The sequence below is a fragment of the Ostrinia nubilalis genome, chromosome 18, assembly GCF_963855985.1.
Source record: "Ostrinia nubilalis chromosome 18, ilOstNubi1.1, whole genome shotgun sequence".
NCBI classification, from domain to species: Eukaryota; Metazoa; Arthropoda; class Insecta; order Lepidoptera; family Crambidae; genus Ostrinia; species Ostrinia nubilalis.
The window spans coordinates 5,106,742-5,131,445 of record NC_087105.1 but is presented as its reverse complement, the minus strand read 5'-3'; the positions used below and the strand labels follow the sequence as shown (position 1 = coordinate 5,131,445).

At 36.3% G+C, this 24,704-nt stretch overlaps 1 long non-coding RNA gene across 1 annotated transcript in view; it reads left to right on the top strand.

The window, feature by feature from the left end:
• The window catches only part of LOC135080915 (uncharacterized), a 44,189-nt gene that overhangs the window by 4,685 nt on the left and 14,800 nt on the right, over window positions 1-24,704 (top strand). Inside the window, exon 2 of the long non-coding RNA XR_010259085.1 lies at window positions 7,373-7,477. This is a non-coding gene — a long non-coding RNA (uncharacterized LOC135080915). The remainder of the gene's footprint in view (window positions 1-7,372; window positions 7,478-24,704) is intronic.

Here is a 24,704-nt window from a genome sequence, read left to right as displayed (position 1 = left end):
TTGGATTTTTAATTGGAAACATATTTTATCAAAAATAATGTCCCACATTATAAATTAAGGTATACAAAGATGAGTTTGAAAACATTTATTTTAGGCAGACGGTAAATTTGGTAACCTGGTTATGATTAGCGAATGCGGGTCACAATTGGGTCCGTATAAATCCTCAGGGATTGTTTCTATTAAATTTTACGACAAACACAACCCTCATACAACTTTGTTAATAAAGGTTACAATATATCGGGCCCGTTGACAATGAAACTGGGGAACTATTTTAAGTTGGTTATGAATTTGGTAAATAACTCCGCAATATCGGAAGCAGTAAGAAACTAATATTTGAGTTGGTTTGGGCCATCCATTTTAAAGCACTTCTCAATTAATATGGGTCAAGTTTAAAAACAGTTTATAAAGTGGTTCAGTTTTGCTGAGAACAAATATTACTATGAAAATAGAGAAACAAGGGTCTCAACACGACATTTTTATTTAAAATCTTAAATATTAGTTACTCAGTTGGAAGAGCAGTCGCCCGGCAAGCGGAAGGTCGTGGGTTTAATTTCCGCCTTAGGCAGTTTGATTTTTCAAGTTATTTATAATTTTCAAATTAGTTTGAGATGCGACTTTTAAATATTAGGTTTAAGGTAGCTTTACCTTTATTTACTTTTTTTAGATTGTGACTACTTAATTTAGATTAAAGCTTTAAAATAAACAGGAGGTTAGAAGTCTCAAGGTGAGTCAAACTAATTTAGAATACCAAAAATAGTACCCAAATGGATCCCTGAATGAGCAAGTGATTAACGCGTATATTTCGAATGAAACTCATAGATTTTTGAAACCTTCAAATATATTCCAATCAAATAACTTTCCATTTAAAGCAACTGCTTCAATACCAACCGCTCTCAGACGGCAGCAAGTTAAAGAATTTAATTATGTAACGTCTCAAAATATTAACTTGAATCTTATACTTAAAGTCACCAGTTTGGAGGGTTCGTCACTAATTTATTTATGCGACAGTAATCTGGATGTCAATTTAACTGGAGTGCGTCAAGGGTCTAATCGGGGGAGTATTACGTTGTGCGGATAACGACTAATGACTTTAAAAGTATCTATCTATTTTAATATTCTTGGCGCCTCTTTTTCTATAAGTCCTCGACCACGGATGAGTAGACTCAGGGTAGGGTCCCTCTTTGTATAGAATGCTCAGTGAATAAATAATTTAGCTGTCGTAAGACTAAGTAAAGAATTATGAGAAGTAGGTACATGTTTAAATCATCTTAATCGATCTGCCGGGCTAAGATGCGCGCCTGATAAAATCTAATCGTTCTATCGACTATGTTCTGAAGGAAAACACTTATCCAGCGCGGTGCACTTCTAAAGGCTGATGTTAATGGCGACTACGGTCAAACTGATAAAGACTGGTCGCTATCATGTCACGTGATATGACAACCAAGTTCCCTCTAGTCGTCTCAAATAGCCTCGCAAAGTTTAATGCAATAATTAACAGATGACTTCGTGTTATGAGAGCTCGAAAACATTTTGGGGTCTTCATTTCGACCCCAATATACTTAATTGCTTATGAGAAATGTATATCTTACAAGGGTTACAAGAAATAAGTAGCGTATTAAATCATTTCGTAAGTAGAATACACTGGAAGTTAGGGAATAGTTCAATAGTTTAATCACGTTATTCGTGGTATTTGAAATGTCAATCTCAATGGATTCTAAAAACCTTACTCGCAATGTTAGATGTGTGCCAATTCAAAAAAAGTTATTTTACAGCAAAAAAGTTCTTGGAATGTTATAAAATAATAATTGAAAAACTGTAAATAAACGAACCCAGACAGGAAAGTGTGAAGATAATACACAATAAATATTTTTTACCGCATTACTAAATATGTACCTAATTAAAAGTTTTTTTTTATTTCTTTTTTAAATTTGAATTAGGTATACAAACGTTTGAATGGTTGGCCGTGCGAAATTAAATGAACGAGCCCTGCTTATAATTTCTCAATAATCTGAACTCCGTGAAGTGAAAATAACGCGATTAAAATTGAATTCCAATTTTTCCTCGTACTTTGCAAGGAGCTAGCGTATGATTTTCAATTTTGTTTCATTAAATATTATGTTATTACAAGTAATACAAAAAGAGGTCATTTGTTAGTATTTAATATGAGTGACATTATTACTTTACACTGAAAATATGTTTACAGGTCCAAACGAATAGTAATAAATATTACTTTTTAAATATTAAACCCTGATGTGATTTTCGAATTGCGACAATACTAAAACTTAGAACTAAAATTAGCGCTATTTAAAAACCATACTTATAAGAATCTATGTTTAATACTAACATTTTCATTAACAGAGTATGAAATATTATATTTAGAACCTGCCAGCAAAACTGTCAGATAGTGCCTAGGGTTGAAACCACAGCCACAGTTGTGTTACAAGTTTCTTCGATAAACACTGGTTGCCGCACCAAAGTTGAGGCTGTAAAATAGCTTTGGATATTATAAAACTAAAGTATTTGCCACACTGTGTACGTTCTGCGGTCTGCGGTCTGCTCAAAGTGAACGCAGCCCGCATTGTCGGTCTCTATACATTTGGTATTGATGCGATCTGACCGGGCACACGCAAAGAACGCAAACCGCTAAAAGATTGCCTTGTCACTACCGCTGACAGATTATCTTGCCCGGACAGCTGACTGATTGCCCTGAACAACGCGGGCTGCGTTCATTTTGAGCTGACCGCAGATCGCAGAACGCTATTAGTGTGGCAAATCCTTAAAACTAAATGTAGACCGCCTCGAACCGGAACATTAACAACGAAAGTGATCTAGTACTGTTTCGCGAAACTATTTAATTTGCAACTCGGTGGTTTTAATTCACGTTTGCATAGTTTATTGTTCGTAAATATAAAAATTTTCTTCTTTACCTCTGATGAAAAAGAGTTACTTCAGAACAATTTTATCAAAATATACCGGCAGCATGTGATTTTAACAAAATGGCTTTCTTCTTTTCTAGTTGCTTTTCACATTGTTCTAAATAGATTTAATATAAATGAGCAACATAGCATATAACTAATGATAGATTTCTCTACTCACGTCCACAGATTGACTAACGCCCGTATTCACAAACGATGCTTGCTTAAGTGAAGCAGCAAATCGAACGCACAGCGTTGAATATAGCTCGGTGATTGGTTCGTGTGTGGGTAACACACGCGTGCGTCCACGCACAATGTGAGACCTCATATTTTAATGTTTGTGAATACGGGCGTAAAGTGTTCACAGGACATATCACTCCTCAAAACTTCGTTCACTGAGTTGTCAACATGTTTATCTACATCGGTAATTGTACAAAGCAAAAATCTTGTTTACTTCTTTAAAACTGAAAAGTAATTTCGTCATATTTGTGGACTGACCCAGCCAACTTCGCAAGTCGATCCAAAAGAGCAAAGATATTTTAATAAACTACGCAGGATTATGCAGTCTCGTGGAAAATGAAGTGGAATACCAACTCTATTGAAACGAAAGTTAAGATTGCAATAAAAATACGAAGAAAAGTGACTCCTTAGCATTTTTTCATAATGCCGGCGTCTATTGCAAACTGAAATATTTTCTACACAGCTTTATTAAGAACTTGTTTGAGCTTTACAAATTTTAGTGAAGAGGTTTAGCTAAGTGCACAAAGGCAGCGTGCGCTTTGTCGTTATACAACAAATTAATAGCGCAAAATGCTTCCATAATATACTTCATTTACTGTGATATTAATTTATTTAAAGTTCGTGCTGGGGACTCCGTTCCTTTATCAAACAAATAAATCCGAAACTTACGTGTCTCTATCCTAATTTTTATATGGATACGCTATCTTTGATTGCTTATTATAGACATTCTGTATTTAAGACGATTTTCATCAACTTTATTTACAAAATTGGCGAATTCTATTGCACCAACAAAATCTTTATTTCACTTCCAACGTCTTCAACGCTAGTGAGCTCACTCAAAACGTAAATATAAGGGACACCACGAACGCCTATTCACCCCATATCTGGAACAAAAGACCTACCACGGGATAATAATTTCAAGAAAACTGCCGGGTGGATTTTTTCATAAAATAACCGAGAGAGCGCCGCATTCGTCGACCGCGTGGAGTAAATGCCGCCATAAAGTTGCAAATGAAGCAATATCGTTCCAAACTGAGTTGCTGAGGAGTTGGCCAGCGGTTCTCAAAGCACGGGCGGCTTTAAATAGTTGACAATATTTCATTTTTAGGAAAAAATGTTTCTTGGAGCAGTGAAGAATAAATTAATTGACAATTATATCGAAGCCCTTCTAGAATGTTGTAATAATTTTGTAGAGAATTCATGAATTATCAAGCAAACAATCCAAATTAAATCCGTTTTACTTTTGGAAGTAATTGGTGATGGTAACTTATTAGTAATCTGTGGTGAATCCATTAGAAAATACTATTCTTTATATTTCTGAAAAGTCATTCAAAATAATTTCAGCTCTCGTTCTGCATAACATATTGGCGTTTAAAATTTTGCGATTTATGTAACGTCAAAATTTATAGTTCCTCGATCGTATTTCCGTAGTAGAATGTAGAATCGATTTCCATTTTTATAGTTAGTCACTTTCTGAAACTATAAAAATAAAGGGTTGGCAATCTCTGACTTAGTCGAAAACTGCTCACATTGGCCACAATAGGCTGCCTTCAATTTGCAGTCGCTGTTAGCTTAGCGTCATTTAATTAAGCTGTATAAATGGAGTCCAGTCCTGTTGGCTCACTTTGTAATTAATATTGACCATTCCGAAATAACGCAGCTGAATTGGACCAAAATTGACGAAAATATAGAAGGCCCACTTACAAATCGTCTTAGCTAGCATTAAATCTTTGTTTTGTCATCTGTCAACCGCTTTGCACTGGAGGGAAGTCGAACCATAACTATGAACTCCTCCCATGTTCTTCTGATTAAATTTTTTTGACGGTCAAGCTGTAGATCCTGGATACACAGGAGTTGCAGCGGTGGGAATGAGAGGTGTGAATAGTCCCGTAAGTCGTGCTTAGCATCACGCGATGTAAGAGAGTCTCAGAATTGGCCCATTTCAATTATCTTCGCGACCCATATTGCTACTACAATTCGTTGTAACTTTCAGTATAATAGACATGGCAACAGAAAACTTTCATTTAGAGGGTAGAAACCTTCGCTTCGTTCGGCATAGAAAGTGGTATTTTCTCAGAAATAAAAGCCCAAAGATTGTTAGGGTACAGATTCTTCAGAATATTGTTTGCATGCCAACTGTCTCTCATACTTTGTATTGCTTATATTATAAACGTGAGAAGAGATTTGAGCTATCTGGTATAGTGTCAGAAAGACAGTACGAAAGTACACTTTCAATATTCGGGACAGGAAGTTTAATTATACCTCCAACCAACCAAGCAACTTAGAAAGCATTGAGGGAGGCCTGTGTTCAGCAGTGGACGTCCTGTGGCTGAGATAATAATGATGATGATGATGATGAATTAGACCTCCTACCTAATGTAGTAGTAGTAATGGAGCTCCTTCATTTGGAGTCAATTATGGTGAGATAAGTTAGTTCGTGGGCAAATCTTGGGACATTTTGTGTTTGCGTTGTAAGATCGTCGATATAGGATCCTCTAAAGGAGGAACAAGATATCCCTAGCAACATGACAATTTATCGAATAAGAATGGTTGTTTCAGCAGCTGGTGTAAATTGGAGTTGGTTAAAGCTCTTAAAAAGACTCGACTTATTCGTAACACTATTTATTTTTAAGTGATCCCTATGGTAACTCATAACAGGAAATTTGCTTTCATAGGGGTCACTTAAAAATTCGGGATTGATGGTAAAAACAGGTATAAGCAATTCTAGTTTATATTAAGTAGTACCTACCTAACTGCTAAAGTCAGACCTGTAATCAAGCACGATAGTTCATCGCGTAGACACGATAAAAGAATACAGACATTTCTCTTAGTTCCTCGTATCCTATAACCAGTACTAGAGACAAAAACTTATCTCCCATTTAATTTGACATCAAAAATATTGCGATACAGAACAATGGTTGACGGCGCCGAATGTGCAGACCTTCCGCCCAGTTGGCGCCGCGCCAGCGCTGACGTAACAAACGGACCGCCAATTCGCGCGATAGTAAAATTACGACTTATCAACATTTCACGTCTCTTTTGCACATAGTGGAAGTACTAAACATGTTTTGTTGCGTGTGTGCAAATAAATACAGGGTGTTCCAAATAAATAGTGTCAAGCCGAAGCCCAGAGGTAGAGCATCACTAGGCCTATCTAGGTGCCGAGAAGAAGAAGCACAAAAAAATTAGTCATTATTTACTGGTAAACACAATAATAATAATATCTCTATAAAGGTATTACTTCCAGCCGAACGATACACGCTTCTAACTTCTAGCCGCAGTTCCAAGACTCCCCAAAATAACCGCTACCACTCACAAATACAAAGAAAAACGTTTTCAATGACCCCGCTCACTCGTGTACAAGACGTTGGACGCGTGATTCCTTCATAAATTAATTCGAACCGACTGCTCAATTAAATGAATCTCCGTTAATATCCAGTCAAGGATCACCGGGACAAGCTACTGAAATCTTACATAATTAAGGTACCGCCGCGGCTGGGGATAAGGAAATTGCTCAAATACCATAAATAATTTATAAGGATTCGAAGCAGTACAACTTTGAGAGGTCTCTGGTCTACACTCCCTTGGCAGCGAACCAATTATGTTGTCAGATACTTTATTTGGGATCATTTTGTGCAATAAAACAAGCCGCTCTATTGATTCCGAAGGTTGAGGGATTGGGAAATACTTTACAAGAGAGCTTTTCAAAGGTTGTTGTTGTTGAGTCTTTTATTGTGTGTTTATTATCGTTTCTGGTAGTATTATTTTTAGATTTAAACTTATGAAACCGCACTGGGCTGCGTGGTGGAATAAGACCTTAGCTAGAAGCTGAGTAAAGTTTACTGGAAACTATTAAATATGGGTACTTTGCTTTGCTACTGAATTATCAATGAAACAAAGCAAACATATTAAAAATTCATAGCTCGATTGCAATTATATTATAGATACTGCAAACGACCCTTCACGAACTACATTCATCCCTTATTACCTTCTCAGACTTCTAGGTAATCAAATTAACTCTATAACATAATGTGAACCTTTAAAATTAAACATCATTCGCGTGTCAATAAGCAAAATCAATCATATCGCATTTCTCTCGTCGCCAAACAGCGCCTACTTAATGCAGTTTCCGCGCGCATTTCCTATCCACTGTAGCCCAATTATATGTCACCGTCGTATTTAATCCTTACAGCATTCTGATAGAGTTTGTTTTCCAGATGGCGAGCACGACGGCCTGACTGCACTGCTAGGTTCCGCGTCGCCCGACTTGGCGCTAGCGTCCGACGCGTCCGATAGCCTGCCGATCCCGGACCACGACAATGGTACGTAATGCTTTGTGCCCTAATAAGGCGATTCACATGGAAACACGTCTGGATGAGATTCGGACTGCAATTTAAGGGCTTCTTTTGGTCCGATTTGACTATTTTGCGTTTTTTGGGAAGAAAAGCAAGGCTTTTGTAGAGACGTGAAAGTTACCCTTGTTAGATCATAAACTGTCGGGATTGAAATACTTCTGCGCATTAGTAATCGGAAGCAAATCCAATTAATAAAGTTAAATTAAATAATTAACCCTAATAAGAAAAGAGACCAAAGCTTTTTTTTATTATTAAATCTATTGACTGTTAAGTTGATCGCAATTCCCCCCACCGAAATACAAAATTTTTACGATTCTTTTAGTATCAGTTATGCTAACTTCAGCTGCCAATGCAGAGCATAGAAAATTATGGCATTCACAACTCATACATACAGTATTATATTTGCTTCACGAATTCGCCAGCTATTGGCACTTGGCAACGTCACCAAATGCAAATTACTTTAAAGTGAACGTACGTACAATAAAGCATTTCTATGTACCATCCCCAAAGAAACTGAATAGGTGTACTCAGTCTCTGCCGTCTCTTTGACTTATTTAGGTACCTACGAAATTAAGCAAAGGACCGAAATAAGGGTGTAGCAAACGCACCACGATTAAAAGGCGATTGGTGGCTTCCTGCTACACCTGGATCAAACCGTAGAAGGCTTGCCGGTAAAAAGGGATCGATGTTCTGTACGAGCAGTACGCAATGACAAAATACTATGCACTCACGTACCTTGAGCAGATCGTTGACAGTTCCACCTCGAGTATGGGCAGCAGCAGTTGGGAATTCCTTCGGTTTCTAGCACATTTGGGCGTGTAGATGATGAGGTAAGTTGAGATCACATGGGAGGGTGACTAGCACACGCGTCGACGGGCCCGTTGGATACGAAATAGAAGATGGCGATGTGACCGGTGCGGCCTCCAAAGCGTGACTGCCCTCAAGTTGTCAATAAAAATCCAACTCGAAGGACGGAGCGCATAAGCAGCCTAGTTTGACTGCGTTTTGTCACTACATCGATACTTATGCAGAGACATCGATACCCGCGATTATTATGAAAATTAAACTAAAAGTTACGATGACGGAACAAAGGGTGTATGCACATTATCAAAACCGCAGCGAATACAAAACGTGCGAATGCAACGTGCTCGCCACACAAAAAATACTTATTTAGTTTAGTTAGCCGCTGCTAACTAAAGTAACTGCTGCTACAGTAAAACATAACACTCCTTCTGGCGCAGTCGGGTAAAAATTATACATATTCCTAAGTTAAATGACAAACAAACATCGATTTATTATAGCAGAATAAGAATGGGTTGCACCATCCTTTAACTTTAACAAACGTCAAAAATATGTTAAACTCTATAGATACAAAAAACACCGGTTATCGTCAAAGTTACGGTCAAAGTTACGTGGTGCAACTCAGCTTAAGACTTGAGTTATCCAAAATGGTGCAGAAAATTATACTGATTTTTAAGTGAGGTAACACAATAATAGGTATTATTTAAAAAAATAACGTTACAGACACAAATTTTACTACACAGACATTGTTTAAAATTCAATATAGGTACATACTTATTATTTTAAGGGCTCCAAATAGGCTATTAAAAGAAATGCACGCAAACGAGCGCCATAAGTCGCATGCGTCTGATGTGAAAGCGGTCTTACGACTTATGTAAACATACGCTTTGATACAACGTGCAATACAAATGGAATACGCCATATTTATTCACGTAACTGATGCTGAGAGTTAAATAATGAGACTTCTCGTTATTTTTCCGTAATAACGGCAATACTTTATTTGTTGTGTCACTTGACAGTAATAAAAATACAACAAATGTGAATAAAAGATAGATAAGTTCGTTCCTGTAAATATTATTGAACAATAGTGTGTCTAGTCAGTCGGAAACCTTATTGGTGAGTAAACTAGAATGCAATATGTATTTTATTGTCATTCGCCGAGTAACAAATTAAGTGTAAACATTATTTTCTGAAGAGAAATGTTATATTATTCCGCAAATACTCATATTATTGCATACTGTTGTTATTGTGTATACTTATGTATACTGGTCAGTGGTAATCACAAAAATCGGCCCACCTACGTTTTACAGGAAACCTCGTTTCTACTGACACAATCATGGTACCCTAACAATATTGGTGTTATTTGAAAGCCCAATAAATATCCATAAACATACCTAACATAAAGAAAACACATTTAATTTCTTAATAAACGATTAACATATACAATAAATGTGACTTGAAAAAAGACCTAACTTTGGGCTCACCTCTGGGATCAATTAGACCAATTTTTATGGTTATAAAACCAAATAATGATCTCACGTGTCCTCTTTAACAGATGGATAGCGATTAATCCCAACTTCACAGTATTAAAACCATAAAAGTTGGCTCAAGCGTAACTAGGTACCTATTTTTTGAAGAAGTGACTCTGGATCCTTCTAAAGACACATTTTTGGTGTAAAATCCTTTCCTTTAATGAAATGAACTTTAGAACTAGGCTTTCAAATGGTGCCAACATTTGTGGGAAGTGGGAATGCATACGTTTGAAAGTGCTTGTCGCGGGAGGGTCGATTTTTGTGATGACCAGTGTAGTTATAAAGACCTTGTAAGGCATAGAAACGATTTTATAACTAAATTGAATATTTCAAAACATTGAATTCGAATCATGAACATACTAATACATTACATACTCGTACATAGGTATATCACATGAAAACCTTGATTAACTCATTATTTTTTAATAATAAGTTAGTAAGTACTTGCGATGTCTCAATAGGGTACTTGACTATATTGCTGGGTGCCTATTAAGCACGTTATTCCATTAATAAGAAAATAAAAAATTGTAATGGATGGTACAAGGACATTTAAATTAATTTAGATAGGTAACTAATATTTACACAGCTCTACTGTAATAAGTAACCAAGATGTGACTTATAAAAGATGCTGTACAAATAGTTATACTGTATCATTTACACTTCCTGAGTCACACCCTGTGTACCCCTTCCACAGTCTCTATTTAACCCTTTCATCCCAATTTTTCTTAATTAATCAGCCGACTAGACAGGGTTAATTTAATACCACTATCACGAGACAACTTGTCGAGATAACGTCAGCGCAAGTGTCGCTCGTTAATGAACACGATCCGTGAGGCACATTCACGTACACGAAGTTCTAAAGCAGTAGCAGACATGCTTCTGTCAGTAGTCAGTAAGCTGCTTAGGTTCTTTTTGTAAGCTCGAAACTGAACGGTACAATCCTAAGAGTAGGCGCACACCGTTGATTTTTCGTCGGCCGATAGTTTAGTCGGGCAGTTGATCAGTATGGGCATGTATGGGAGTGCGCACACTACGCTGATTCGATTTGGCCGATTCTTCATACAATTTAAAATCGGGCACAACTATCGGCCAACTAAAAATCAACGGTGTGCGCCTACTCTAACTCTATAATATTCTGAAAATTCTTCTTTAATTTGAACTGATTTTGTCGCCGAGATTTAGGTACTTACCTATTTACCGATTTATGTAAAAAAAACTGAAATCTAAGAAATGTGTACCTTAACTTTGTTTAAGGTAAAGGAACTACTTACATTCAGTCTAAGAAATTGTTTTTCTCTAAGGAACACGGACAGTTCACTTATTTTTACCTTAAGTACCTATTAAATAATTCATTGTCGTTTATTTTGTTTCTGGTCGAGTTCTGATAAACAGAACAAAAAATAGAATAGGTACATTCATCATCACCAAAATCATCTGCATAAACAAAAATGAGCAATAATGCCATTATTTTATTATGCTACATAGCAAATGTTCCTTTCTTGTCTAAAAGTAAAATAATAATATCAATATCACGTAATAGGCCGTCAGCATTCAATTCGAAAGTAGATAATGACGTATCCGAAGCAGTTCAAATTACCTTCCGAGTTCCGACAGCGCATCAGATAGCGTCAACGTCACGGATACGTTTGCGAGCCTTAATGACCGAGGGCGGGTATACGCACGTTTACCCTACCGTTTTGATTAGAGACGGGTTGCGTGAAACCTGTTCACACGGTACCTACAAAAGTTTAAATTATGCATTGTATTATATAAACTAAAACTTTTATTTTATTTGTATTGAGAAAAATGTGTCTGGACAAACCTCAAGAGGATTTAAGACACTGTTTACCGTTACATACGGATAAATATATTTTATGTAATAAAAAAATAAAATATTATCATACATCGCGTTGAATTTTATAGTATTGGAGACCTCTATGGGCTTAGTAGTCAGAGATTTTCATTCTCTCTACCCAGCTAGAGGTGTCAGACTTAAAAAAAAAAACAAACAAAAATATCTTCATTTATTTGGAGTAATCAAATTAGTTACTCGTTCCCCATATGGGTCACTTCGATTAACAACACTACATTTTGGTTTCCAGTTTGATTAGAACGTTGCAAACATTAATCTGCTTTGACATGATAAGATAATAATTATTTTTGATTTAAGTTTTTTATGGCATTGAGCAAACTCAGATTACAGCCCACATAATTGAAAAAGTCTGAAATCTCAATTCAAAGGAAACGACAACCATAATTGAAACATTCAGTTTGCTAATGCTATGCTTTTAAGGTAAACGCGACGACGTAAGCAGAAACCGCGTGGAGGATTCACACGATCCGATCCAATTTAACAATAGACGACGTACATAAGTAGTTCGAATTACCTTTCATGCCGCCGTCGCGATGGAATACGTGTTGTGTTCGCTAATGAGCGCCTCCCTCGCCTAGGAGAGATTTACACGGTGCGTCTGAGTCGGGCTTAGGCAATTTCGGTGCAGCGTAGCGCGTTTTGGGTTAATTAACGTCGAAGCTTAAAAATTTAAAGCAATTTATTAGTTTTATAGGAGAATAGGCAACAATTACCCTTTCGTTCGATGGTTCGTTTCAGCCAAATGATGTCCACTACTGGAAGGCCTCGTCCAAAGATTTCCATAACGACCAGTCCTGCACTCAAGTACTTCCCGCGACCTTCACCAGATTAAGTTACTCTTTAATTGCTAAATATAGGTACCTCATGACTTGCTACCTCAATCTCTTAATTCCTTGGTGGATTATAAAAAAAGATTGCCTTTAACACGCTCACTGCGAAACCATTTTTCGTAGACTTTCAGCCAGTGCGTATGAGGTCTTTTCGAGTCAATATTGAACTTCTTTACAGTGCGTATGAGACCTTTTCTGCCTCACAAAATATTGTTTCTAAAAATACTTTAAATATAGCTCAGAAAAGACAATATTGGCTTGAAACTTTTCTATTATAAACTTAAATAGATGTTTAACCTTAAACTAGCTTCGCCCGCAGTTATGACATTTTGGTATTGAATAAATTAAAAAAATATATATGACATCTTTTCTGCCTCATTTCGCACTGAAAAAAAGTCCAATTTGTGTCTCGACTAGGGATGGGAATAAAACAAAATTTCAGTTACCATAAAATTATAATATTTGTTTTTAATTAAAGTGTGTAAAGAAAGAAATATTTTATGTATGTATTTAAAAAAAAGTATTTAAGTATGTTTGTTTATATCCGTTGTCTAGTACCCATAGTACAAGCTTTGCTTAGTTTGGGACTAGAAGCGCAGTGTAAAATGTCCAAAAATATTTATTATTAATTTTTTTTCTTTATTCAATTTTCTTTCTTATTTTTAATTTTTTCTTTTTACAATGTAATTATCAAAAAATAAAAATACATTATTATTATTATTATTATCTGCCACTAGGAATACCTGAAATAAATACGTGCGTTAAGTGTATACAAATGCCATTTTTAGTTAAAAAGTCAGTGTTAATGTGTCACCGGCTAACAGCGTGCGTCCGTATCGAAACTTATCACATCACTACTCTAAATGCGCGGCGCCCGCGCCTCACCCTGTGCGGTTATGAGGCCTGCAATTTTTGAGGCAGTTCAGACCTCACGGCGCCGCACTGAACGTGATTAATTTCTATCCAGTGCGTATGGGACCTAATCGACCTCATACAATATTGTCTACGTCATTATGCTAGGCTTCGTAAGAGAAGCAATTTGATATATTTGTCTCTGTTGTACTCATAGAAATGTTAAAATAGTCGCCCCCCGCACAGAGTGAGAGAACGCGATTATGACTGCCGCACCTGCGATAAGTTCTGCATGTGGCTTTTTAGACCTCATAACGCAGTGAGCGTGTTAAAAGTAATAAAATTTTATCTTTAAAAAGCTTTCCCAAATCCATTTTTCGCAGATCTTCTGAATTCTTCTTCATTTGACGTCGCATATCAAACTAAATACTGTGGCATCTTACATTGTAGTTTTGATGAGTGCCATTTCCTAACTGAAATGTAGTACATAACATTACCCAAGTCTGAAACCTTACACATATGTGGAAAAGCCCTTGTCTCTCAAAATAAACTCGCTTTGAAACTGTAGATGCAGATGAGGATGACAAATAGCAGTTGGAGGGTTCTCAGATGTACAGGCGACCGCAGAAGTGATGTTTGCCTGTCTCCTTATTTTTAAGGGCATAAAGGTCAAAGCGTTTAAGTTGCGAGTGGCATGTGTCACGGGCATTAGGGAGTCTGTTAGTAGTGCCACTTTGGGAACGTTATATGTCAACAGTTTTATCTTTTTGAGAGGCATGGTTGCCGCTTAAAATGCGAAACACAAGAGACTCGTGTAATTGCTACAGAAAATTAGGGTAAATATTTCATATTTTGTTTGACACCTAAAGTAACTTAATTAAATACAGTTGGGAATTACTAAATGCTAATCATATTTACAACTAGAGAAAAAATAATTTAGACAAGTACCTATTTTTTCATGAAAGTTTTGATGTAGCTACTGATGTTTTAGACTTTTAAAATAAATCTACGTATTATGAAGTTTTTCTTTTTACGAGATTTAAAATTAATGTTATTAAATTTTCATTTATTTCGGTACCACTGTAACATTAAAGTGCAAGAACACCAGTGTACCTACCACCTGTATTATATAGCGCTAGTTAGCACCTCAAACCATGTACAGTGATATAAAAAGCAATGAACCAAGCCCGTGAAACTTAGGTAGTTACAATACGAGTACTCGTAGTATGACATGCACTGATGCAATGTCTCTGCACCGTCTCTAATCTACTCAGTGCTTCGAAATTTCTGCTATGCTCCGCGACAAGACGCGACTCACAATCAGTAACTACTAAATGCTATGTTACGCGACAATACTGAACACTGTCGTTTCAACTACATAGTTGTAGGTATATCAAGTACTTAATAGCTTAGTTGCGTCGTGAACAATAAAGAGTATATCTATGTTAGTAAGTAGGTACATATAATATCTTGTTGAAACTCAAACATCACTCATTCGCAGCTTGTGTTTCGAAAATGAATCTTTACACAGAATTGTAAATACCTATTAGTAAAAAAAAAACTGTAAACATTTATACTTGACATAGAATAGAATAGAATAAATTTATTTCCAGAAAAATGCACTTTAGTTACATAAGTTTACAAAGTAGTTATACTAATAGGAATTCAGGTGACTTACTAGTAGTCCCCAAACTAGGTAGTGCTGTCTTTTGGGGACTTGATTTTTGCATAGGTATTTTATAGCTACCTATGTCACATAATTTGCATAAAATTTGTAAAAGAAGAAGGGTAACATAGACAAGTATTTCTTCATGCACTTGTGATTTAGTAAAGTATCTTTTCTGTTGAAAAGTTCAGAAAGTTTGATTCAAAATATTTATAGCAGTCAAAACTGCTGACATCGTTCATCTTGTCATATTACTCACAAATATCTCACGCATCAGACGTATGCTCTGCGGTTTGGTTCCGAGCATGAAACATGCATGAACGAACATGCATGAGCATTCATCTCCATGCGGCCAGCGAATCCGTGGCACAACTTCGGAACATCCCGAACTATGTGACGTCATAAAATTGTTCCGAATATTACGACACGTGCCCCGTTTGTGACGGGTTGCAGTTGTTTTAATTATTGTAGAGCTTTTCAAAGTTTCATTGCCTATAATAGTACCTATGTAGTTTGTCCTGTGTCATAATACGAATATTTATAAAGCTTACTTAACTATACCTACCAAAGTAGTAAAAGTTCACATTAGCACTCAATCAAAGTACAGATATCTTGATCAAAGATATGGCAGTACTTAACTAAATAAAAAAGCGTAGTAGGTATGTACTCGTAAATTATTCCTAGATAATACATTCTGCTGACAATACTATGCTGTCGACAACCGCAACCAGTTCGAAACGACGACATTATATTTAAATCAATTCGATGTTGAATCAAAGATGCTACAGTCAAATTCCACTTTCCAAAGAGAGTTCGCCTCAAAGACTCTCATGGTTGACGATCCTCAACTGGGAACACAGACCAGCACATCTGAATCAATATAAAGGACTAAAGGACTCGGTCTGCGGCGCCTGTATCACGGTGACTGCATTCAGAAAGCGATGAGTGATAATATCAGCGTAACGATAGTCGATGTTACAGCTCTATTTTGAAGGTAGAATGTTGTGTGCACTTGATATTGGACTTGCAACAAGTTTTATTGCATTATTTAGGGTTGCATTTCTGTTATGTCTACACAAATAAATAAAATAAATAAATTAAAAACATATCTATGATTTTAATTAGTTAATTCGTGATACCATTCGTCTGAAACGTTACACAGCGCCCAAAACCTAAACAAGATTGTACGTTGATGTAATTAATTCATCAAGAAACAAACATTAATGTTTACGTTCCCATTAATTAATGGGTTAGGCGCAGTTTAATTAATTACAAAACAGATTTCACTATTAATACAAACAGGGCATTAGTGTATTAATTTTAATGAGACTACTCATTTTGTAGCTCCAAAACGTTTAATATTGGAAAATATCGTGCATTTATTTCTGTTACATTTACGTTGCTGGTTCCGAACAAAGGGCGAATTAAATCAAATGCGATTATGAAGTAACACAAATTGCAACATTTCGCGTTTTCAAAGCAAATTGTACTCTATTCCGTAATATTGTAACTTGTTTGCGCCATAATATCCTTACGTACACGAGCTAAAGACGAGCGCAAGCCAATCTGTCTTTTATAAGACATGGAGACATTGCTCGAAGAGAACCGACAGCACTTCTCATGCAAAAGCATAACTTCAATTCACTTGACTGTCACTTTTTTTTAGGTAGAACAAGGTAGAACTTGTTATACTTTATCTACTTTTATTTCTAATCAATTAAGCCTAAGTAGTTTAAATTCGCAAAATACAATGCCTCCCTTCCCAAATAATTACCTCTGCCCATTCTCACGTATCTGATCGCGATCGTACCGGATCAAATATACATAATTATTTTGCCTTGTGTTGAAGGTAATTTCAATCTTCATTTCATTGATTTTGAATACTTATAGAGACGTATAAAAAAAGTTCTTTAAAATTTTTACACTGCGCTGCGCCATCACTAGTCTGTTAAATAATAAAGCACTCTTCGGGACCTTATTTCAAAGTGTCGTGGCTGTTCTCCCTATCGCTTGTAACACCGCTTGAATGCGCAAACAAAATGCTCGCTGCAAACTGCATTAGCAAACGAGGTTCCTGAGACGGCTCGCTCTTTACCACATTGACAAACTTTACGCTGGAATTGTATACGAGACGTGGGGAATGTTAGAGAAACATATTTAATGTAACTAATATTGCTAACAAAGTTATTACGGCGTGAGACGTAGGAAGTAATTAAGATGAAAGGTTTGGAAATGAAATATTTAGGTAAGTACCTAGTATACTGGATCATAAGTGAAGTAAATATGCATGGTTATTTAATTTTTTAGCGTTAAGAGTCGCATCTCTAACTAATTTTAAGCAAGCGGGAGGTCGTGGGTTCGATGCCCGCCTTAGGCAGTTCGATTTTTTTAAGTTATTTATAATTTTCAAATAAATATGCATGGTTATTATTCAAACTTGGTTACATCCAACATTATTTTAGAAAATCTTGATGTGCTAATGTTCATTTGTACTAAAATTCATAGACTTTAAAAAAATATTTAAAGAACCTGTCACGCAAATTCTATTACGTTTTATTTAACTTTAAATAAAATATTTGTGGCGAAGTTCACCTACATTTGAAAAAAAACATAAAGTCTGACAAAAGCACTTTTTGTCCTTTACTTTTCTAATTGCCGACAACGCCAAACGCACCTCCGAGACTCGTAATAGCGTTTTAGCAAATAAACAATATTTGAATAAATTATTAAACGGGTCCCATTCACCGAATCAGTCGGCTGGAACCCCGTCGAGTCTTTGATACACCGCCAATTCAGAACGTAACAACAATTTAGTTATGTAAAGACGACACGTCAATAAAAAAAATCTTATGCTTTGTGTAATAGAAGCGATTTTGCTACAAAAAAGTATTAATCTTATGTGCCGAAGTCTGTACACACAGCTCTCCTGAGTGCTCCGATGTGGAATTCTCAGATTCGCGTTCAAAATGTAAGTTGATAAAAGTTATTACACGCATTCGAACAACTGAATTTGTTGTCTGTTACAAACGTAAACTACGTAAAATTAGATATTTCAGATGAAACGTTCTCGCTGTGATTCCATCAAGATAATGTTTGAAAGATTTATACTAACCATTAAGATAGGTATGAACATTTCAGAGTTGACTCTTACACGATTTTAATTTGCTTCTGAAACAAAAGACGTACGTATAAAGTAAAACTGTAAGAAATCCCAAAAGTCTACCTTCCCCCATTGTGGAAAATCTGTATAAATACCTACCTGCAGCCACAATTATAAACATCTTAGGTTTGCAGTCACTTGCACATACATTATGCTGTCCAATTTTCTTGCAAAATCACACCTCTAGAGAATTTAAGAATCAAAAATATAACGACTAATATTATGTAATAAATGAATAAAATAACCTATTATGAAGTCTGTTAAAAACAAGAAAAGACTCCCCAATGTTAGTTAGATGCGCCGTACAAGTTCACTAAACATTTATAAAGCCGAGAAAATTCCTCCGCGAAATCCTATCCGCTGTCAATCGGAGTTTTTGTATCTTTACGAGTTATTTAGGGGGCACCCCCACCCCCGTTGATGTGTAATAAGGGACAGCTCTTAAAATGCCTCGGGTACTTTTAAGGTTTTGCTCGGGAGTTGATAAAAGTCCCCCGAAGATACTCCTAGCTAGGAATTGGGAATGGCTATAGTTTTTGCACGCTTTTCTTTACGCAGCGTTTGTCTTGTAATTTCAGTTTATAAAGTTGGTATTACCCAACACTGACAGATTAATCAAACGTCTACTGTTTTCTGTTTGTATTATGATTACATGATGAGGCAGGCCTCCTACTAGGTGGACCGACGATCTGGTGAAGGTCGCGGGAAGAGCCTAGCGGGTAGCGCAGGACCGTTCATTGTGGAAAACCTTGGAGGAGCCCTTTGTCCAGCAGTGGACGTCATTCGGCTGAAACGAACGATTATGATTACAAAAACTGTTAATAATTATATGAGTAAACACTGTTTAGTATTTTAAAAACATCTAAAAAAACCTTAGTAGGTCAGCAGTTGATTGTTCCACACATTGTGAAACAGAAAAAGTGCCTCTGACTATCATACTTGTTGCATATGATTCATTATGTAAAAAAAATCAAATAGTTAACATAACGCATAAGTTTAACGTATTAAATTAACCAATACCTGAATAGGTAAGTACACGACTAATAAAAATGTCAATATTTACAAACGTTTGGCAGCCCTACTTCTTGTTGTGACAGCTGACATTCGATGTGACACGTACTTTTTGTTTTATCCCCTGTGACATCTTCGTGAAAGCCAGGATAAAGTTGAGAAAAATAAATAGTTACCAAGTCTGCCGGACTATTTTTAAAGGAAAATTTCGATTTCTTATGAATGGCACGTGAAGGACACGTTTTATCGTGTATTACCTTTAAAGGAAAATAGACTTCTTTGTGTTTCATTCTTAAATTGGTTAATTATTTCTTTAATATCTAAGAACTTTGATCGACGCAGCACTACACGTCTTTTTTATTTATTGATATTCGGGAAACATACAATTTTCATTATCACAGTTAAATAATCACATTAAAATTATTCTAAACGAAACATTTTTTTATTTAAAAACCACGTTGTAATATCGCGTTAAAATAAAATACTTCCTGTCGCAACAGTCATCTGTATCAAACAATAAGCGTGACAATTCTCCATCTCGCACAACCATCCCCCACCGCACACGTAGGCTCCACCACGACCCAATTACGGCTGGAAGTTCGCGAACTGATAATTAAAACGCATAATATTACAATATTTCATCCGTGTCGAAATTATCACAAGTGTTATACATACTGACTCGATTAATTTAATTGAGGAGGTGTTACAAGGTATTGCAAGGTGTTGCAAAATTTGTGTCATAAATTCATGAAACGGAAATAAAAGACGGCCTATAAAGTGTTGTTAATATTTTACTGCAAGCAACAAAATATACCAAGCTTCAATCATCTTTATAACAAGAGGTTTAGACATACTTACTTCAGTAGCTCAGGTTTTCAATAGGTATTTTGAATGTACCTTATTTTCGTCTAAGTAACACAGATATGAACTGCAGTTGACATAAATAACTCTACAACCACAACTGGCCACTTTTACGTACAAATATGTCGATAAGTTAAAAAGTTCGAATGATGATTTACCTATACAAATACCATACACCTAGTGTAATATACATCTATCATTACAATAACCGTGGTTATTGGGCTGAAACTTTTAGGAATCGCATTTGAGCGATCCTCAGCTCCGGTTCCGAGCGGAGTTTCAGAACATCCCGGGAGTGTAATTTGGAACTGGACTCGATGCTAACTACCCGCGTTCTCTACGTAATGGAACTAGAAAGCTAGAATGTGGACTGTGTTTATTACAAGTATTGTCTCTATGAACTTATAAAATAGTGGCCTTTGCACGCGGAATTCGGTCCTCATACGGGAACTAAGCGCACTGAAATTATAAAGCTTTTTTTACAGTAAGCAGCCAATTTTTACCCAGAAGACGTTACTAAATTATCTTTGTTCATTCATAAAACAATAGAAATAACAAGAAAGTGTAAGTAATGAAAAGATTAAAAAAAATAAGTTTTATTGTGTCCTGAAAGAACAAACTCTCGTGTCGAACGAATAAAAACTAACGAAACGCCTTCACACGAAAACATGTTTGTGTAACTCCTGTCAACCAAGTTCAACATAAAATCACACGTCATTCTCACTCCAAACCAGCCACAAATATCGACAGCCTAGACGTCCTTTCAGCACACTAAATTGTAAAGCTTTCAAAAACCGAGAATTCGAGTAAATCGACCGTAATACAAAACAATTTAGTCGTATAAGACATTATCGGGGCGTTCGCAACGTAATTTCACATAAGTGAAAAGGAGAATAACCCAGGTACCGATTCGGGTATGTGCGCAAACGGTCCATTTGTATTCATAGAGGCGTCGCTGGGTTGGGGCGCAATCTACACAGCGGTGGGATGACCTTGGATTCCTTTGTTTGCGTTTGATTTTTCATGTGGGAACTGGGAAGGTATGTGGGTTATCATGTCTTGATTCTGGATGGGAAACGTAAGTGGGGCAATGTTAGTAGTATGCAGAACAGTGGAATCTTTGGCTTGTTTGGTAACGTGTTTCAGAAACTAATTTAGTTCTAGCGCTTAACTCAGCGCTCGTATTCACAAACAATGCTTGCTTAAATGAAGCAGCAAATCGAACGCATAGCGTTGAATAGAGCTTTGTGATTGGTTCGTGTCTTACCCTGTGCTTCCACGCGCACTGAGAGACCTCATAGTAATGTTTGTGATTAAGGGTGTAAGGTATGGTAGCGGGTAGCGAGAGGGGTGACATTGACATACTATGACGTGACAGAGCATACAAATGTGAATGTGAAGCACATTAGAAGTCCCGCTGACGTTTGACGTCCCAAAAACACCCTCCTGTGCTTCTCCCATACCTCAGGCACTACTCGTATAATCATCCTATGCAACTGTAAATGCAACCATCCATGCGACAAGCATAATTCTTGATAATTATTTAATAAAACATTATAAGCTTCTTATCAAATGTTACAACAAACATCACAAGCTTCTAATAAAATGTTACAACACCTCACAAAGTGTCTCAATGCCCGTATCTATAGCTATAAACACTACACAGATGGCGCTGATAGAGGACGGAGACGAATGGCCGTGCGGACGGATGAAAAACTGCGGGTAGGCTTTGTTTAACTTGGACGAATAGGGCTGTGTGCTGGGGTCAGAGCTGTGAGATAAGAGGTGTGAGGTCCTCAGCTGTTACAACACGATTGTTCTAGGACACTCATAATAAGATTATCATACTTCCTTACCTTTCACTTAAAGTTATGCCTAACAATAACAGTAGAAACTAAAACTCTAAGCTTAAAAATTTTAAATCACTTAGACACGTAGCAACCAAGCGACTTCTAAATCAGGTTTACATTTCCTTAGTCCAGTCTATCATAATTTACTGCATAACAGTATGGGGTGGAGCGCCAAAAACTAAATTCATAGATGTCGAAAGAGCACAGAGAGCTTTATTAAAAGTTATGTTTTTCAAGCAGAAAAAATTTTCAACTACGCTACTTTATGACTTAGTGGACTTACTCACAATTAGGAAACTTTACATCTTACATGCTATATTAAAAAGACATAAGTCATTGGCCTACAATCCTATTATAACACAAAAAAGAAGAAAACATAAGATAATTGAAACGCAAGTCACTCACACAACCTTTGCCCAAAATCAATTCCAGAGCCTATCCTCTCACTTATACAGGGTGTTAGGTAAATGGGTATATGAGCCGACACTAGCCCATGTTAACATGGTCATATAAATGGTATGGTGAAGTCAGAAAATTGATATCTTCATTTTAATTATTTTAATTTTCATACAAATCGGATTTTATAAAATTTATTTGTATGAAAATTAAAAAATTTTAAATGATGATATCAAATTCTGACTTCACCATACCATTTATATGACCATGTTAACATGGGCTAGTGTCGGCTCATATACCCATTTACCTAACACCCTGTATAATGGTATAAATAAAATAATAGAAATATACCCATTGACCTATCGGGAATGCTAAATTAAACTTATTAACTGGCTAAAAACCTTCGACTATGATGAAACTGAAAAATTGCTGAAATACTCTACTTGATACAATACTCATGTACACACACACACACACACACACACACACACACGCAAGCACACACATACATACACAAGCACACACACACACACCAAACGCAACCTAAATATGTGGTGATTTTGTTACTTTTTGGTTATGATAAAAAAAAAAAAAAATGTTACTGTTAATTTGTTAAGGGAGAGCGACTCCTTCTGGCACAGGTGCCATTGCACTTACAAGAAAGAGTCCACCTCAAATTCCATTAATTGTTGTTGTTAACGAAATAAACATTTTTCATTTCATTTTCATTTTCAAAAAAAGAAGAAATACATTAAACAATCCACCTGACACAAAAATATCACAAAACAACAAACTCGTAACTACTTAGACACATTTTAGAATTATTTTGCTTAAAGCTATCGTAATTTGCCTAGTATTCTAGCGATCGAAGTCAAAGTTTCTTTATTCACGGAAATAGTGTTTCAAAAGAGGTGTTACAATAGTTAGAAAATTATGCGTTTATCTCAAAAGCACAGCTGACATGTGTCGCATCAATGAATTTTACAATCGCTAAATATTTGTTATATTATGTACTACATCATGAAGTTTAGCCTAGAAAGTAGAGTATAGACTACACAGGTTGCTATTCAAAAAGTCTTAAATAAGTAATAAATAATTATAATAATAATAATAATAAATAATTTATTTCAGACTTTCATCCATAGTTTGTTAGTAGGGATTAGTAACAATTTTTCCTTATATTATGTTAGTTGAGTTAGTGCACATTACTTTTACTTTTAGTTTTCATTTTATTTGGCCCATAGATAATTGTATCCAATGTGTTTGGATAGGACAGTCAGGACGTGCAATAATTGTCCTCAGAATGCTGTTGTTGCTGACCCTTATGCGGCGTAGCAGCGACGAGGCTTTTTTACGCATTATCGCATGGAACCCGTTAAAGCCAAGTTGAAGACAGTTTAATTACGCCGAGACAGTGCGGCTGAGGCCCATTTATCAGCGAGATATACTGGCTAATTTATCGTGCCACACGTTGCTACAACTTGCACTAACTACTGCTGCTGTAAGGAAAAGAAGTGCATTACTGCAGAGAAACAAACGTGTAAACTCATTTTTAGATATAGAGCGCTTTCACATTAGGGCGATAGTAGCGCGACTGCAGCGCGGCAGTGGCGTTTTTATAATGCGAAGGCATGCTTCCGCTGTCACATAGTATGAAATTTTCGGCAGCGCGTCTGTCGCGCGTTTGACGCGCTGCTAAATCGCCTAAATGTGATAGCACTCTTTTGGTTCGCTTAATATGAACAAGCTCGATAAGTAAATATCATTTTAAAAATGCAAATGCCTTACGTACCACACACTGTAAGAACATAATATGTACATTATGGAAGCAATAAACATTTACGTACTTTATTTATTTTACATCTTTTCATCATCTTATGACTGCCTTTATAAATGTTTGCCCAAATGGTCAGTCAGCCGCTCAGTCGCTTTTATAAATCCCATATATTAATTTAATCTTTGGCATGGAGGTGTGGTTTGATGAGAAATGCTACTAACCACTCTAACTACCAAACATTCGTTGAAACTAACCGAAATTGTTAGTTACAAAACAGTAGGCTAAATTGACCCAGTGCGAATGTAACAGTGAGCTCGGGTGCTGTGCTGGTGCACAGCAATTAATCAGCTCGTCACGAAAATTTATTAGGCTCACGAGTTCAGCTGCTGCTGCAGCAGCTAGTAAGACAAGAATTGCAATTAACTTTAAGTTTAAGAATTCACAAACATTACTATGAGGTCTCATAGTGCGCGTGGACGTATAGGGTGACACACGAATCAATCACAGAGCTCTATTCAACGCTCTGCGTTCAATTTGCTACTTCACTTAAGCAAGCATCATTTGTGAATGTTTACTTTGGTCTAA